This window comes from Narcine bancroftii, chromosome 8 (assembly GCF_036971445.1).
Source record: "Narcine bancroftii isolate sNarBan1 chromosome 8, sNarBan1.hap1, whole genome shotgun sequence".
Lineage (NCBI taxonomy): Eukaryota > Metazoa > Chordata > Chondrichthyes > Torpediniformes > Narcinidae > Narcine > Narcine bancroftii.
In genome coordinates, this window is record NC_091476.1 from 55,623,396 (window position 1) to 55,638,843 (window position 15,448).

General features: G+C 46.6%; 1 long non-coding RNA gene across 1 annotated transcript; it reads left to right on the forward strand.

Moving 5' to 3' along the window:
• Positions 1–10,372: 10,372 nt before the first annotated feature.
• Positions 10,373–15,228, forward strand: LOC138741756 (uncharacterized). The gene is made up of 2 exons (XR_011343743.1): positions 10,373–10,552; positions 14,117–15,228. It is a non-coding gene; the product is annotated as an uncharacterized lncRNA (long non-coding RNA).
• The last annotated feature ends 220 nt before the right edge of the window (positions 15,229–15,448 follow it).

A 15,448-nucleotide genomic window follows, 5' to 3' on the forward strand; every position in this document is an offset into this window, starting at 1 on the left:
CACATTCTCCTCTGTGTAAAAATACGCAGACTCAAAACCAGAAAACACACAGAGAAATATATATGCAGCATTCATATATACAATAAAAATAAATATTGTTTTGTAAATATGAGGGTATCAGATGGTCAGTGTGAGCAGTTCCTTTGGTCGTTCAGCATTCTCACTGCCCGTGCGAAGAAGCTGTTCCTCAGCCTGGTGGAGCTGGCTCTGATCCTCCTGAATCTCTTCAATGCGAGCAGCCACAAAATGCTGTGCGCAGAGTGAAAGGGGTCCTCAATGCTTCTGCACACCCTCTTCAGACAACATTCCCTGTAGATCACATGGATGAGGATAGAGGGTTGCAGGGAGAATACAATGATCCCTTCTGCCATTCTTATGGCCCTGTGGATAAATGCCTGACCTATTTCTCTGCAGCAACCATACCACACTGTGATACAGCCATCCAGGGAGCTCTGGATAGAGCTCCTGTAGAAGCTTGGCATAATGGTGGCCGGTAGCCCTGCCGACTTCAGTTTTCTCAGGAAGTGCAATCACATTGAGGAGATTTATTTCTTTAAAAGTGTGGCAATGCACATGCACGACAGCAGGTGAACCGGCTCTGCATGTTACAGCCGTGGCAGCAGAGAATCCACGTCAAGATGGTGCTGCTGGGAGCGTCTTTTCCGCTGGTCGGGTCCAAGACACAACATTACTTCCAACATGCAGGCGGGACTTATGGGTGGCCTTACAAGGCGCAGCGTGGGAAATTAAAATAAACAACTGGGAATGCAGGCAAACTCGCTGTGTTCAAGTCTCATCCTTACCACTCCATGTAGCTCCCGCTACAGTTGGGGACCCTGAGGTCCAGACGACTCTCTACTCAGCAGTAAATGCAGTCACCCTCAAACTTCCAACTGTCTGGACACTTCACCCATGCACTTGATTTGGGCAAACTGAAGCAGTCTTCCAGATAAAATGAATTGTCATCAACTCCCTGGACCAGGAAACCACACCCCAAGTGGACGTCCTTGTGCAAAACCCATCAGAGGAAGGCAAATATATAGTATTAAAGGTGGCTTAAGGGACAGAACGCTATCCGCCCTTATGGATGAAATGCTCACGCGGGCACAGGGCCACAAGCCCTTCCTCGTGTTTGAGCATGTGTTCTTAAAACAGATGCCAGAAGACATCCAGCTGCTATTAGATGTGGATTTCAGTGTCTCCCAATGCGCCTGCACTTGCACACATTGCCGAGCCTCCAAAGTCCTCAGGTACGCAAAGGCCCCCCATCCACCACTTCGAGCCACTAGGCCGACATTTTAGCCACATCCACGTAGACATCATCCGCCCACGTAGACATCATCCGCCCACGTAGACATCATCCGCCCACGTAGACATCATCCGCCCACGTAGACATCATCCGTCCACGTAGACATCATCCGCCCACGTAGACATCATCCGCCCACGTAGACATCATCCGCCCACGCAGACATCATCCGCCCACGCAGACATCATCCGCCCACGTAGACATCATCCGCCCACGTAGACATCAACCGCCCACGTAGACATCAACCGCCCACGTAGACATCAACCGCCCACGTAGACATCATCCGCCCACGTAGACATCATCCGCCCACGTAGACATCATCCGCCCACGTAGACATCATCCGCCCACGTAGACATCATCCGCCCACGTAGACATCATCCGCCCACTGCCAGTTTCTTGTGAGGCCCGGCACCTTCTCAGTGATAAATCGAGCCACAAGATGGCCAGAAGCCATCCCCCTCAAGTGCACATCCACAGAATCCTCTGCCAGGGTGCTGCTCACTCATTGGATATCCCACTTCGGTACACCAGCCCACATCATCACAGATTATAGGTGCTCAGTTCACCTCGGCCTTATGGATGCAGTTCGCACCACTCCTAGGCATGAAACTCCACCACACACTGCCTACTACCCCCAGTCCAACACTCTGGTGGAACGCTTCCACTGTCACCTGAAGTCGGCGCTCACAGCCCACTTGAATGGGCCCAACTCATCGGCTGTCTCACACATAACCATTTATTTTTCTTGCATCCATGTGCCTTTCATTCTTTTAAATGTCCCTATTGTACCAGCCTCTGCCATTGCCCCCAGCAGTGCATTTCAGGCACCAACCATTTGAATGTGTTAAAAAAAAAAACACGCTGGCTATTGTCACCCCCAGATAAAAGGAATTGCCAGTTCACCCTATCCAAATCACTCAATCTTGTGCACCTCTTCAGTCACCTCTCACTCTTCATTGGTCAAAAGGGAAAAGCCCTAGCTCGGTCAGCAGTTTTCTTCCCTTTTGTCCCCCTGACCTGCAAGCTTGAGACCACAACCCCTTAGCCAGTGATTCCAATTGTTCTGACCAGACCCCACATTATCTTTGTGGATATAAAACATATCCTTTACTTATCCCAGAAACCATTTTGGTAAGCCTCCTTCGTATCCTTTCCAAAGCCTCTACGTCTTCCCTGAGACGTCGTTACTAAACTGAAAATGGTGCTCCAGTTGTTTTTGAAGCCAGACCAGTAAAGGCATGGCTACCTGCAATGATGCTCTGCATCTCCATTGATGAAGCCTCGAATAATGCATGCATTCCTTAACCTTGCAAGACCACCTGCATATTGAAGGAACAGCATCTTGCATTTAGGCTGAACGCTCTCCGACCAGCATTAGGAAGGGAAACATCATGAGGCACCGTGCTATTGGAAGCTTTACATACATTTCTTCACAATCACCAGCTGCCTGTCAATGGACGTTGAGATCCACTTACACGGTGCAAATCCAGCTGGAGACAGTGGGCCAGCAAGTCCCTGCCAGAGATGCCTGGACCAAGAATTTTGCACACTTCCATTCAGTTCGAGGTTATCATCATCTGATTGTACATATATAACCAGACACACCAGGGTTTCTCCAGACCACAGTGCACACATCACATAATAATCTCAGGTATACATAAAGATGCAATTTAAAATAAATTAGATAAATAATTTGGGATGATATACTCAATTATTGTCCATCAATCTCACAGCCTTAGGCAAGAAGCTATATCCCAGTCGGACAGTTCCTGTACCTCCTTCCTAAGGTTAGTGGATCAAAGATATTGTGAGATGGATGGAAAGGGTCCTCAATAATACTTTGAGCCCTTTTTAAGTGATGTTCCCAGTGAACGTTGTAAATAGAGAAAATGATCAACTCAGCCATTTTGATGATACTCCGTATTAACTTCCGGTCCGATGCTTTGCAATGACTGTACCACTCATTGATGCAGCAGTCAGATACAACACTTGATTGTGTTGCCAAGATGGGGGTCTAATAAGGAAGTTGAGCCCTGCTTGGTCTAAACACCTCCTTCTGCAATGGGATTCTCAGCTTCCTGATGGGGAAACATCAGACAGTCTGGATCAGTAACAGCACCTCCAAGTCCATCCGACTGAGCACAGGCCCACCCAACCCCCACCCGGGCTATGTGCTTAGTCCATGGCTGTTCATTCTGCTGACCCAGAACTGTGCAGCTAAACACAGCTTGAACCACATCAACTTTGCTGACTGTGGTGGGCCTTGGTTAGAATGATCAGTCAGCATACAGAGATGAGGTGCAGCAGCTAACAGACCGGAACAGAGCCAACAACCAGTATCTGAATGTTTAAAAAAAAAACGAGAGATTGTTGTTGACTTCAGGAGGGCCTGGGGGGACCACATTCCGCTGACCATTGGCAATTCCACCGTTGAGGTCATCAAGAGTATCAAATTCCTTGGAGTGCATCTGACAGAGAATCTCACCTGGTTGCTCAACACCAGCTCCATAGCCAAGCCCAGCAGTGCCTCTCCTTGTGTAGGCTGAGGAAAGTTCATCTTCCACCCTCCATTCTACAGAGCATCCTGTGCAACTGCATCACCGTCTGGTTTGGAAGCTGTACATCCTCCGCAAGACCCTGCAGAGGAGAGTGAAGTCGGTGGCAAAGATCATTGGGGGCTTTCTTCCTACCACGAAGGACATCTACAACACTCGATGCAAACAAAGGGTAATAAACATTGTGAAGTACTCCAGATACCCCTCACGTAAACTATTCTCCCTTCTGCCATCTGGTAGGAGGTACAATAGCACTCAGGCCCTTGCATCAAAATTGGGCAACAGCTTTTTCCCCACCCCCAAGCCATCAGACTCTTAAATTCCCAGAATATTTGTGGATAGGGTACCATGGACTGTTACTGTATGCGTTTTAATATTTTTAATGTGTTCAGCTTCCAACTTGTATTTTGTAAATATGCTCAATTGGCCTGGAGAAACACCATCTTGTATTTACCATGTGAGCATGGTATGGATGATAAATAAAGATAACCTGAATAGTATTCTTGATCTCAAGCTCATCAGCTAACATCTTCAACAGAAGCATGAACAATAAGCTTTCACCATCATCCAGGCTATACAGTAGGGCCACCAGGCATTTTTCTACTTGGTTCAGCTGAGAGTCAGAGGAGAAGTTCGGAGAGTCGGGCTGTGAGTCGGAGGAGGAGGAGCTTGGTGAAAGTGACGAGAAGGTAAGCTATAAAAGTCAGGGGCTTACCGGGGCTTGGGCCTACTTGGTTCGGCTGAGAGTTGGAGGAAGAGGAGCTTGGTGAAACTGACGAGAAGGTGAGGTGAGCAGCCCGGTGAGCGAGCGAAGCGGCAAAGGAGTGGGGCTTCCAGGCTTTGGCTCAACAGGCTTAGACGAAAGCAAGCAAGGAGAAAGGTAAGCAGCATTATTTTAACTCAGTCATGCCTATGGGCTTAGTGCTTTGTACTGGGTGTCAGATGTGGGAACCATGGGTGAGTTCCACCCTTCCAGATAGCCACATCTGCATCAGGTGCACCGAGATGCAGTTCCTTAAGGGCCAAGTTGGGGATCTGGAGCTGCAGCTTGAGGACCTGCGGCTGGTAAGGGAGAGTGAGGAGTTAATAGATTCAACTTTCAGGGAGATAGTTACCCTGAGACCAGATGTGTCAGGTAAATGGGTAACTGTCAGGGGAAGGAAGAAAAATGCTTGGAGAATGGAAAGCACACATGTGACTACTTCTCTCAGCAACAGGCATATTGTGTTGGATGCTGTTGAGGGAGATGACCTGACAGAAGCTGGCCGCAGTGATCAGGTTGCTGGCACTGAGCCTGGTACAGTGGTACAAAAGGCAAGAAGGAATGCAGTGGTCATTGGGGACTCCATTGTCAGAGTTACAGACAAGAGATTCTGTGAGCCAGATAGGTATGCCCGCATGATGTGCTGCTTCCCTGGTGCAATGGTTCGGGATATCTCAAATCGGGTCCAGAGTATTCTGAAAGGAGAGGACGAGCAGTCTGATGTCTTGGTACATGTGGATACCAATGACATTGATGAAAAGAGGGAGGAGGAACTGAAAAGGGATTACAGCGAGCTAGGACAGAAGCTAAGAAACAGGACCGCCAGGGTGGTGATCTCTGGATTGCTACCTGTGCCAAGTGCAACTGAAGACAAAAATGGAAGGTTAAGACAAATGAATGTGTGGCTGAGGGGCTGGTGTAAAAGACAGGGTTTTAGCTTCTTGGATCATTGGGATCTCTTTTGGGGAAGGCATGACCTTTACAAGAAGGATGGGTTACACCCCAACCCAAAAGGGGTCAATATATTGGCAGCTAGGTTTGGTGCAGCCGTCAGATGCGGTTTAAACTAATTTGGCAGGGGGATGGGAACCTGTATGATAAGGCATAGGACAGGAAAGATAAAATAGGAAAAGTTAGGTTAGGCAGCGAAAGTAAAAAAAAAAAAAATCAGAAAGAGTAAGGAGGATGAAAAAAAGCAAATCTGAAGGCTTTATATCTTAATGCAAGAAGCATTCGGAACAAAGTAGATGAATTGGCTGTGGAAATTGAAACAAACAAATACAATTTGATTGGGATTACAGAAACATGGTTGCAAGGTGGGCAAGCCTGGGAACTTAACATCCTGGGGTATACAATATTTTGGAGGGATCAACAAGAAAAGGTGGTAGGGTAACTTTGATGGTGAGAGAAGGGTGACACGATTGACAGGAAGGATATTAACTCGGAAGATGCGGAATCTATATGAATCTGCCCTCCGGTTTGTATTACCAAAGAGGATAACCTCACATTTATCCACATTGTAGTGCATTTGCCAAGTATCTGCCCAGATCCCCAATTTATCCAAATCACACTGGAGCTTCTTGACCCCCTCTTCAGTGCCCACAACCCCTCCTAGCTTAGTGTCGTCTGCAAATTTGGAGATATTACATCCAATCCCCTCATTTAGATCATTAATGTAAATTGTGAACAGCTGGGGTCCCAGTACAAATCCCAGTGGCACCCCACTGGTCACTGCCTGCCATTCAGAAAATGAGCCGTTTATCCCAACTCTCTATCTGCAAGCCAGTTCTCAATCCGCATCAATACCTTGCCCCCAATCCCATGAGCCTTGATTTTGGAATCCAGTCGTTTATGCGTGACCTTATCGAAGGCCTTTTGGAAGTCCAGGCACACCACATCCACGGGCTCTCCCCCATCTATTTTACCTGTCACCATCTCAAAGAATTCCAATAGATTTGTCAAGCACGATTTACTTTTTGTAAATCCATGTTGACTCCATCAGATCCCTTCTCTGCTAGTCATATGCTCCGCTATTACATCCTTAATAATGGATTCCAGCATTTTGCCCACTACTGATGTAAGGCTCACTGGCCTATAATTCCCCGCTTTTTCTCTACCCCCCTTTTTAAATAGTGTGGTAACATTAGCTACCCTCCAATCCATGGGTACCGATTCGGATTCTATCGAGTTCTGGAAAATAATTCTTAAAGCATTTGCTAGCTGAATGGCCACTTCCTTAAGTACCCTAGGATGTAGATTATCAGGATTTATCAGCCTTCAATCCCATCAATTTCCCCAAGACCATGTCCTTAGAGATACTGATTTCTTTCAGCTCCTCCCTTGCATTAGTCTCTATGTTTCCCAACATCCTTGGGAGGTTATTTGTATCCTCTCTTGTAAAAACAGAACTAAAGTAAGAATTTAATTGGTCTGCCATTTCCTTATTCCCCATTATATATCCCCTGATTCCGACTGCAAGGGACCTACTCTGGATTTCACCAATCTTTTCCTCTTGACATATTTATAGAAGCTTTTGCAGTCGGTTTTTATATTTGCCGCAAGCTTATTTTCATAATTTATTTTTGCTCTCTTGATTAATCCCTTTGTCCTCCTTTGGTGCATCTTGAACTACTCCTAGTCTTCGGTTGTGGTACTTTTTTTGGCCAATTGATATGCTCTTTCTTTGGACCTAATGCTGTCTCTAGTTTCCCTTGTTATCCACGGTTGAGTCACCTTTTTTGGTTTATTTTTATGCCAAACCAGTATAAATGATTTTTGCAATTTCTCCATTAGACCTGGGAATGCTTTCCACTGTCTATCCACAGTCAACTCTGCCATAAACACCACCCAATCAATCTTACTCAACTCCCGTCTCATACCATCATAATTCCCTTTATTTAAATTCAGGACCTTAGTCTCGGTTTTAATTTCTTCACTCTTCATGTCAAGTGAGAATTCGATCGTATTGTGATCGCTCCTACCCAAAGGGCCTCGTACAACAAGATTGTTGATTAGCCCCTTATCATTGCATAATACCCAATCTAAAATGGTCTGCTCCCGAGTTGGTTCCTCGACATATTGGTCTAGATAACCGTCCCGTAAACATTCAAGGAATTCCTCCTCCTCAGTATTTTTACTAATTTGGCTAGTCCAATCTATATGCAAATTAAAGTCTCCCTTGATGACAGCTGTTCCCTTATTGCACGCTTTTCTAATTTCTCTTTTAATGCCTTCCCTCACCTCTACACTACTATGTGTAGGTCTATATACCATCCCCACTAACGTTTTCCACCCCTTGCTATTCCTCAGTTCTACCCATATAGATTCTGCATCTTCCGAGTTGATATCCTTTCTGTCAATCCTGTCGGTCCCTTCTCTCACTATCAATACTACCCCACCCCCTTTTCTTTCTTGCCGATCCCTCCTAAATATCATATACTCCAGGCTGTTAAGTTCCCAGACTTGCCCACCCTACAGCCATGTTTTTGGAATCCCAATCAAATCATATTTGTTTATCTCAATTTCCACAGCTAATTCATCTACCTTGTTCCGAATGCTTCTTGCATTAAAATATAAAGCCTTCAGATTTGCATTCCTTGCTCTTTCTGATTTTTTATATATATATATATATATATATATATATATACACTTTCGCTGCCTAACCTAACTTTTCTTGTTTTATCTTTTCTGTCCTTTGCCCTATCAAACAGGTTCCCACCCCCCTGCCAAATTAGTTTAAACCACACCCGATGGCTGTACCAAACCTAGCTGCCAATATATTGGCCCCTTTTGGGTTTGGGTGTAACCCATCCTTCTTGTAGAGGTCATGCCTTCCCCAAAAGAGATCCCAATGATCCAAGAAGCCAAAACCTTGTCCTTTACACCAGCCCCTCAGCCACACATTCATTTTTCTTAACCTTCCATTTTTGTCCTCAGTTGCACTTGGCACAGGTAGCAAACCAGAGATCACCACCCTGTCTGTCCTATTTCTTAATTTCTGTCCTAGCTCTCTGTAATCCTTTTTCAGTACTTCCTCCTTCTTTTTATCTATATCATTGGTACCCACATGTACCAATACATCAGGCTGTTCGCCTTCCCCTTTTAGAATACCCTGGACCAGATTAGAGATATCCTGCACCCTTGCACCAGGGAGGCAGCACACCATGTGGGCATACCTATCTGGCTCACAGAATCTCCTGTCTGTATTTCTGACAATGGAGTCCCCAATGACCACTGCATTCCTCTTTACCTTTTGGTCCACCATGCCAGGCTCAGTGCCAGCGACCTGGTCACTGCTGCCAGCTTCTGTCAGGTCATCTCCCTCAACAGCATCCAACAAAATATACCTGTTACTGAGAGGGATATTCACAGGTGTGCTCTCCATTTTCCTGGTATTTTTCTTCCCTCCCCTGACAGTTACCCACTTACCTGACACATCTGGTTTTGGGGTAACTATGTCCCTGAAAGTTGAATCTATCAACTCCTCACTCTCCCTTACCAGCCGTCGGTCCTCAAGTTGTAGCTCCAGTTCCTCAACTCGGTCCTTAAGGAACTGCATCTCGGTGCACCTGTCGCAGATGTGGCTATTTGGGAAGGTGGGACTCACCCATGGTTCCCACATCTGACATCCAGTACAAAGCACTAACCCCATAGGCATGACTGAGTTAAAATAATGCCACTTACCTTTCTCCTCGCCTGCTTTTGCCTAAGCCTGTTGAACCAAAGGCTGGAAGTCCCACTCCTTCAGTGCCCCACTCCTCGCTGGCCGCTCCCTCCCCTTTTACTCCTTTTACTGGCCCCTTGACCAATTAACCTTGACCAATTAACCCAGTCACTCTCTCCAAGCTCCTACTCCTCTGTCTCACAGCTCAAACTCCAGCTGCCGCCTCCTCAGACACCCACCCTTGCTATGGACACTGCAAGACCAACTGAATTCCTCCAGAATTTTTGCTTTTACCACAATCACAGCATCTGCAGACTTTGTGTTTCACTCCACCAGGTGCAGACCATCTAATCTTTGCTTATTAATAGCACTAATGCTTTTTAAAATGTGAACATATAGCACTGTAACAGGCCATTTCAGCCTTACAAGTCTATGCCACCCTGTAATGGAGGATTAAAACCATGTACCCAGATGCTTTTTGCTTATGTGGAACTGACGACACTGGGTCCACACGCAGGTCACCTTACTTTCAGAACTAGCAGATGTAATTAAACTCAGCCATGGGGACTTATCTGAAGATACACTTTGAAATGGAATTCCACTGTGAGGCCCAGGGAAAGCAGTTGTCAAATGCAACACTCTGAAATTGACGAATTGGTCACAACCTGTCTTGCTCGAGAAGTTTTAATAAGTCTTTGTATCTACGAGATAAACCAGGAAGTTATAACATCCTGGTTCCATAATAATTAATCTTCTAAATTGTAGAATGTAATGTTCAGTTTTGATTTTGACTGACAAATATTAGAAGGAGTAGGCGCATGATTAATTGTTTTTGGGGTATATAAGCCTGTGGTCCTGCTGCTGAAGTTTAGACTCTCCGAGGGGTGGGAACACCCCTTGTCAAGAAGGAAGAACAGCCAGAATCTGAGCAACGTCCCGGTCGGGGGAGGTGGAGAAGCTGCTACCAGCACCCTGACAACCTACTACAAGTGTGCAGTCGTTGCCTCGCTTCGGCAGTTGGGACCAGTCCAAGCGTTGATAAGTATAGTTGGGAAGGGCTTGCATATTGTAGTGTGAAATCAGCTTTTGAATTAGTAATAAACATTTGTATAAACTGAACTGCTCTCGGTGTGTGTGTCTATTTTCTTTCGGTAGCTCAAACACTGTGACCAATCTAAATGAACAAAATGAGAGGTATAAGTTTACCCAAGACAATTGGCGCTGCGAGCAGGATTGGTCTCAAGATGTTTCGCCGAAAGAAACAGGTGAGTCCTGAGCAGTTCTTGATTCCTGGATGGACTTCCAAAGACGATGGGTTTGGCATGTTGGCCAATACCCTGTCTTTGTTGGGACCACCCATTAGTTGGGATGAGAAGTTAGACTCATCAAGTGCACCTCTGGGAGAGCGGGTTGCCACTCTCCTTCGACAAAGTAAATTTCCTGATAAAAAGGGAACGCTGATGAATGGTTTTTGGTTGCTGGCCACAGCATTACGCCACTCCATTCAGCGTGAAGCAGAATTAATTCAAAGAGAAGTAGAATCTCAGTGCAAAAGAAAGCAATTAGAGGAGGAGCTACAAGTCCTGCGACAATGCTGTTCCATGATGAGCGAGATTGTTCGCACCAGTCAGGACAGAGCCAAAGAATGGGAAGATAAGCATGTCCAAATGATTTGCCGTAATATTAAACTCCAGCAGCAGCTCTGTGCAGATAAGGAAAGGCATGGAGTAGAACCCGATCCATATCGTATTCATGCCATGATAAGGAATGGTGACGATCCTGATGTAATTGAGGATTGGGATGGGAATATCTGGAATGACAATGGTAATAATGCAGATACTCCTCAGCATGTGTCTAACATACTACCCTCTCCATCTGCTGTTCACGCCCGCCCTATAAGGCAGCAGATTTCCCAAACAGACAGAAGGGGGGATGATGTAAGGGTAGAGATGGAAAGGATAGATACCCCGGTTTCCCATGTGGACCCAGGGGAAAATACCCAAACCCCTGCTTATGCTCTATGGCCTACTCCCTCTGTTGGATGGCTTCCACCTCCTCCCCTAGACTGGGTGGAGGACCCTGTGAGCCAAAGTGGGAACAGGGGTCAGAAGGAGTCAATGATCCGTGATTTCTCTGTAAAAGAGCTGGCTGCCATTGGAGATCGATTTAGGCAAAAAGCAGGGGAACATCATCCCCAGCTGCTGAGTCCTCCTGGCCCAGCTGTGCTTTCTGCTCCCACTGCTGCTTCTATCGAGCTGGCTTCTCCTGCTCCAGTTACTCATGATGAGGTAAAACAATGGGTTAAACAGGCTCTTAAAGATACAATAGCATGTGGTCCTGGAAGCCCCCGAACCCTTCTGAAGCCTGAAGGTGTGGGCAGGATTCCCGTGTCTACTCCATCGAGACACGGCGCACACACGGGGATCCGCGGCCCTACATACCGTTAACAATCCACTGGGGTGGGGGTAATGATCGCCAATACTTGGCTTTGGTCGACACCGGTGCAGAGCACTCGGTGATTCCTGGTAATCCCGACCTCTGGACTGGACCGGCCTTTCGAATAGAGGGGTTGGGAGGAGCGGTCACCCTGGCAAAGGAAATAAAAGTCTGTGCCATGGTGGGTGATAGCCCTTCCCCTGTCTGGTTACATGCCCTGGTGGCTGCTACTGACGAGTGTATCCTGGGTATTAATATGTTGGCCGGTATGGCCCTTAATGCTAGCCAAGGGGGATTTGAATTTGGAATTCGAACTATTACAAAAAAACTAGTAGTGGGTCAGGCTAAGTGGGATCCTGTGATGGTGCCAGCCCCCATGAAACCAGTGTGCATTCCACAATATCGTCTCCCTGGGGGGCAGGAAGAGATTACTGCCACCATCGATGCTCTGCAAGAAGAAGGGGTAGTGAGGCCCGTAACATCGCCCTTTAATAGCCCCGTTTGGCCGGTCCAAAAGCCGGACGGCTCCTGGAGAATGACAGTTGATTATCGTTTTTTGAACAAACATGCCCCACCACTTGCTTCAGCAGTTCCGGACATTGTCACCCTTATTGAAAACATTGCTACTGGGAACTCAGGAACATGGTATGCTGTCATTGATCTCGCTAACGCCTTCTTCAGTATTCTTATAGCTGAGGACTCACAGGATCAGTTCGCCTTTACCTGGAAGGGGCACCAGTATACCTTCACCCACCTTCCAGTATCGCCTTCCCTCTCAATTCACCATTATATTGACGATGTGGCCTCCTGGAGCCTCTGGCAGAAACAAGAGGGTCGCCGAGTCCCGCTGGGATTCTGGTCACGTACCATGCCTGAGGCTGCCACTCGTTATTCTGTTTTTGAACAACAGTTACTAGCCTGTTACTGGGCCCTGCTAGAGACTGAAAGAATTACAGGTGATGCAGATGTTCAATTGCGACCTGCACTTCCTATAATGAATTGGGTCCTGGCTAATAATGCTAATCTAAAGATCGGGAGGGCTCAGCAGTCTTCTATTGTTAAATGGAAGTGGTATATTCAGAGTCATGCGACCAGAGGGCCTGAAGGGGTGGGCCGCGTACACGAACAGGTGGCTTACCATCCCAGGTCAGGAACTCACTTATCAGAGGAGGGGGATGGTGGCTCCAGTCAGTATGATGAGTTGAAGGCAGTCACTTTACCACTAGATCCCCATGATCACCCTCTTCGCCTGTTTACTGATTCCTGGGCTTTGGCTAATGGACTTGTGGTATGGATGCCTGATTTGCAAAAGAACAACTGGATGATACATGACTGCCCAGTATAGGGCAAAGAGTTGTGGCAGCTGTTGTGGGATGCTTCCCACCATCGTGAGATAACCGTTTATCACGTTGATGCCCATACCAATATGGCGACTAACATGGCTCAACATAATGCAGTAGCAGATCAGCTTGCCACTATCAGCTGTGCTGATACCGTCCCCCTGGCTCGATGGGCACATGAACAGAGTGGTCATTTGGGGGAGAAGGGATCAGCTATGTGGTCCCGTACACATGCTTTATCCGTCCATCAGGATGATGTCCGCATGGTCGTACGTACATGCCCAGAATGTCAGCTTGTGAAGTTCCATACCGTTCCACCTGGTCCGCATGGCCAAATAAAATGGGGTGTTCACTCAGCTGCGGTCTGGCAAATTGATTACATAGGCCCCATGCTAGACTGTATGGGTAAATATTACGTCCTAGTAATGGTTGACACCTTTTCGGGCCTGGTTTTTACTTTTCCCACCAAGACAGCTGACCAAGCTAGCACTATCCAAGGACTAAACCATTTGATTTATCGTTATGATGTTCCAGAGGAGATTCACTCTGATAATGGCTCGCACTTCTCTGGGAAAGCAATCTGTGATTGGGCAAATGACAACGGTATTTTATGGGTCCACCATATTCCTTATTACCCGCAGGCTGCCGGGTTAGTTGAACAAATGAACGGCTTACTGAAGGAACAAATTCGTTTGTTAACATCACTGGGGACCCAGAAGGGATGGTGCCATGTGCTGCAGCAGGCAGTCGACAATTTGAATCATCGCCCTTTAAAAGGAGGTACACCTTTCCACCGACTTCTTCACGCTCCTGAATTACAGCCTATTCCAGAGGAATAACAGTCATTGCCCCCCATCCCCGAACTAGAGAATGTTGGACAAAAGGTATGGGTGGCACCACCAGGTAGTGGCCCTCCTGTAAAAGGGGAAATAGTGACACCTGCCCAGGGTAACACTCGGTGGGTAGCTATTGAGGGACAGGATGATTTAGTCTGTTTAAACACTGAACGCTTATGGTATTGTGAGTGACATGTGTCAGGCTTCTTTGTTCCAGGTTCTCCATTTTACACTCCTGGTGATCTGGCTTAACAGCTGCTTTGATGCCAGCAATTGGATTTGTAATGTCGAGGACGTTCCAAGGGAGTTCCCCATGGGAAACACGGTCCGATGCATTACACCAAGGAAGTCCTCAGTCACCAGCCTCAAGTGCAGCTTATATAAATATGTTATTGTTCAGCATGTTTCAAAATCTGTTCGTGAGCTCCAGTATCTGGGTATTGTGGCCAACAAGGATAATTTGAGCCTTGGTTGGAATCCTTTCTCATGGCTAACTGCTACATTTGGGGGAGTGGGCCACACTATCCTCCGTTGGTTGCTCGCGTCATTGCTTATCTTTGTAATTGTTGTTTTGATTTCTCTTTTTTTTGCTCCCTCTGTACTCAAATACTGGTTAGGCCTCGCAAATGACAGATTGTGACCAAGGGGTGGAATGTAATGGAGGATTAAAACCATGTACCCAGATGCTTTTTGCTTATGTGGAACTGACGACACTGGGTCCACACGCAGGTCACCTTACTTTCAGAACTAGCAGATGTAATTAAACTCAGCCATGGGGACTTATCTGAAGATACACTTTGAAATGGAATTCCACTGTGAGGCCCAGGGAAAGCAGTTGTCAAATGCAACACTGAAATTGACGAATTGGTCACAACCTGTCTTGCTCGAGAAGTTTTAATAAGTCTTTGTATCTACGAGATAAACCAGGAAGTTATAACATCCTGGTTCCATAATAATTAATCTTCTAAATTGTAGAATGTAATGTTCAGTTTTGATTTTGACTGACAAATATTAGAAGGAGTAGGCGCATGATTAATTGTTTTTGGGGTATATAAGCCTGTGGTCCTGCTGCTGAAGTTTAGACTCTCCAAGGGGTTGGAACACCCCTTGTCAAGAAGGAAGAACAGCCAGAGTCCGAGCAACGTCCCGGTCGGGGGAGGTGGAGAAGCTGCTACCAGCGCCCTGACAACCTACTACAAGTGTGCAGTCGTTGCCTCGCTTCGGCAGTTGGGACCAGTCCAAGCGTTGATAAGTATAGTTGGGAAGGGCTTGCATATTGTAGTGTGAAATCAGCTTTTGAATTAGTAATAAACATTTGTATAAACTGAACTGCTCTCGGTGTGTGTGTCTATTTTCTTTCGGTAGCTCAAACACTGTGACCAATCTAAATGAACAAAATGAGAGGTATAAGTTTACCCAAGACACACCCCAGTACATTTTTGAAGTGTGGGAGGAAACCAGAGCCCCCGGAGAAACCCCACGCAGACTCAGGTAGACAGCATGGGAGTTGAACCCTGGTCTAGTGCTGATCGCTGGTGCTGTAAAGATG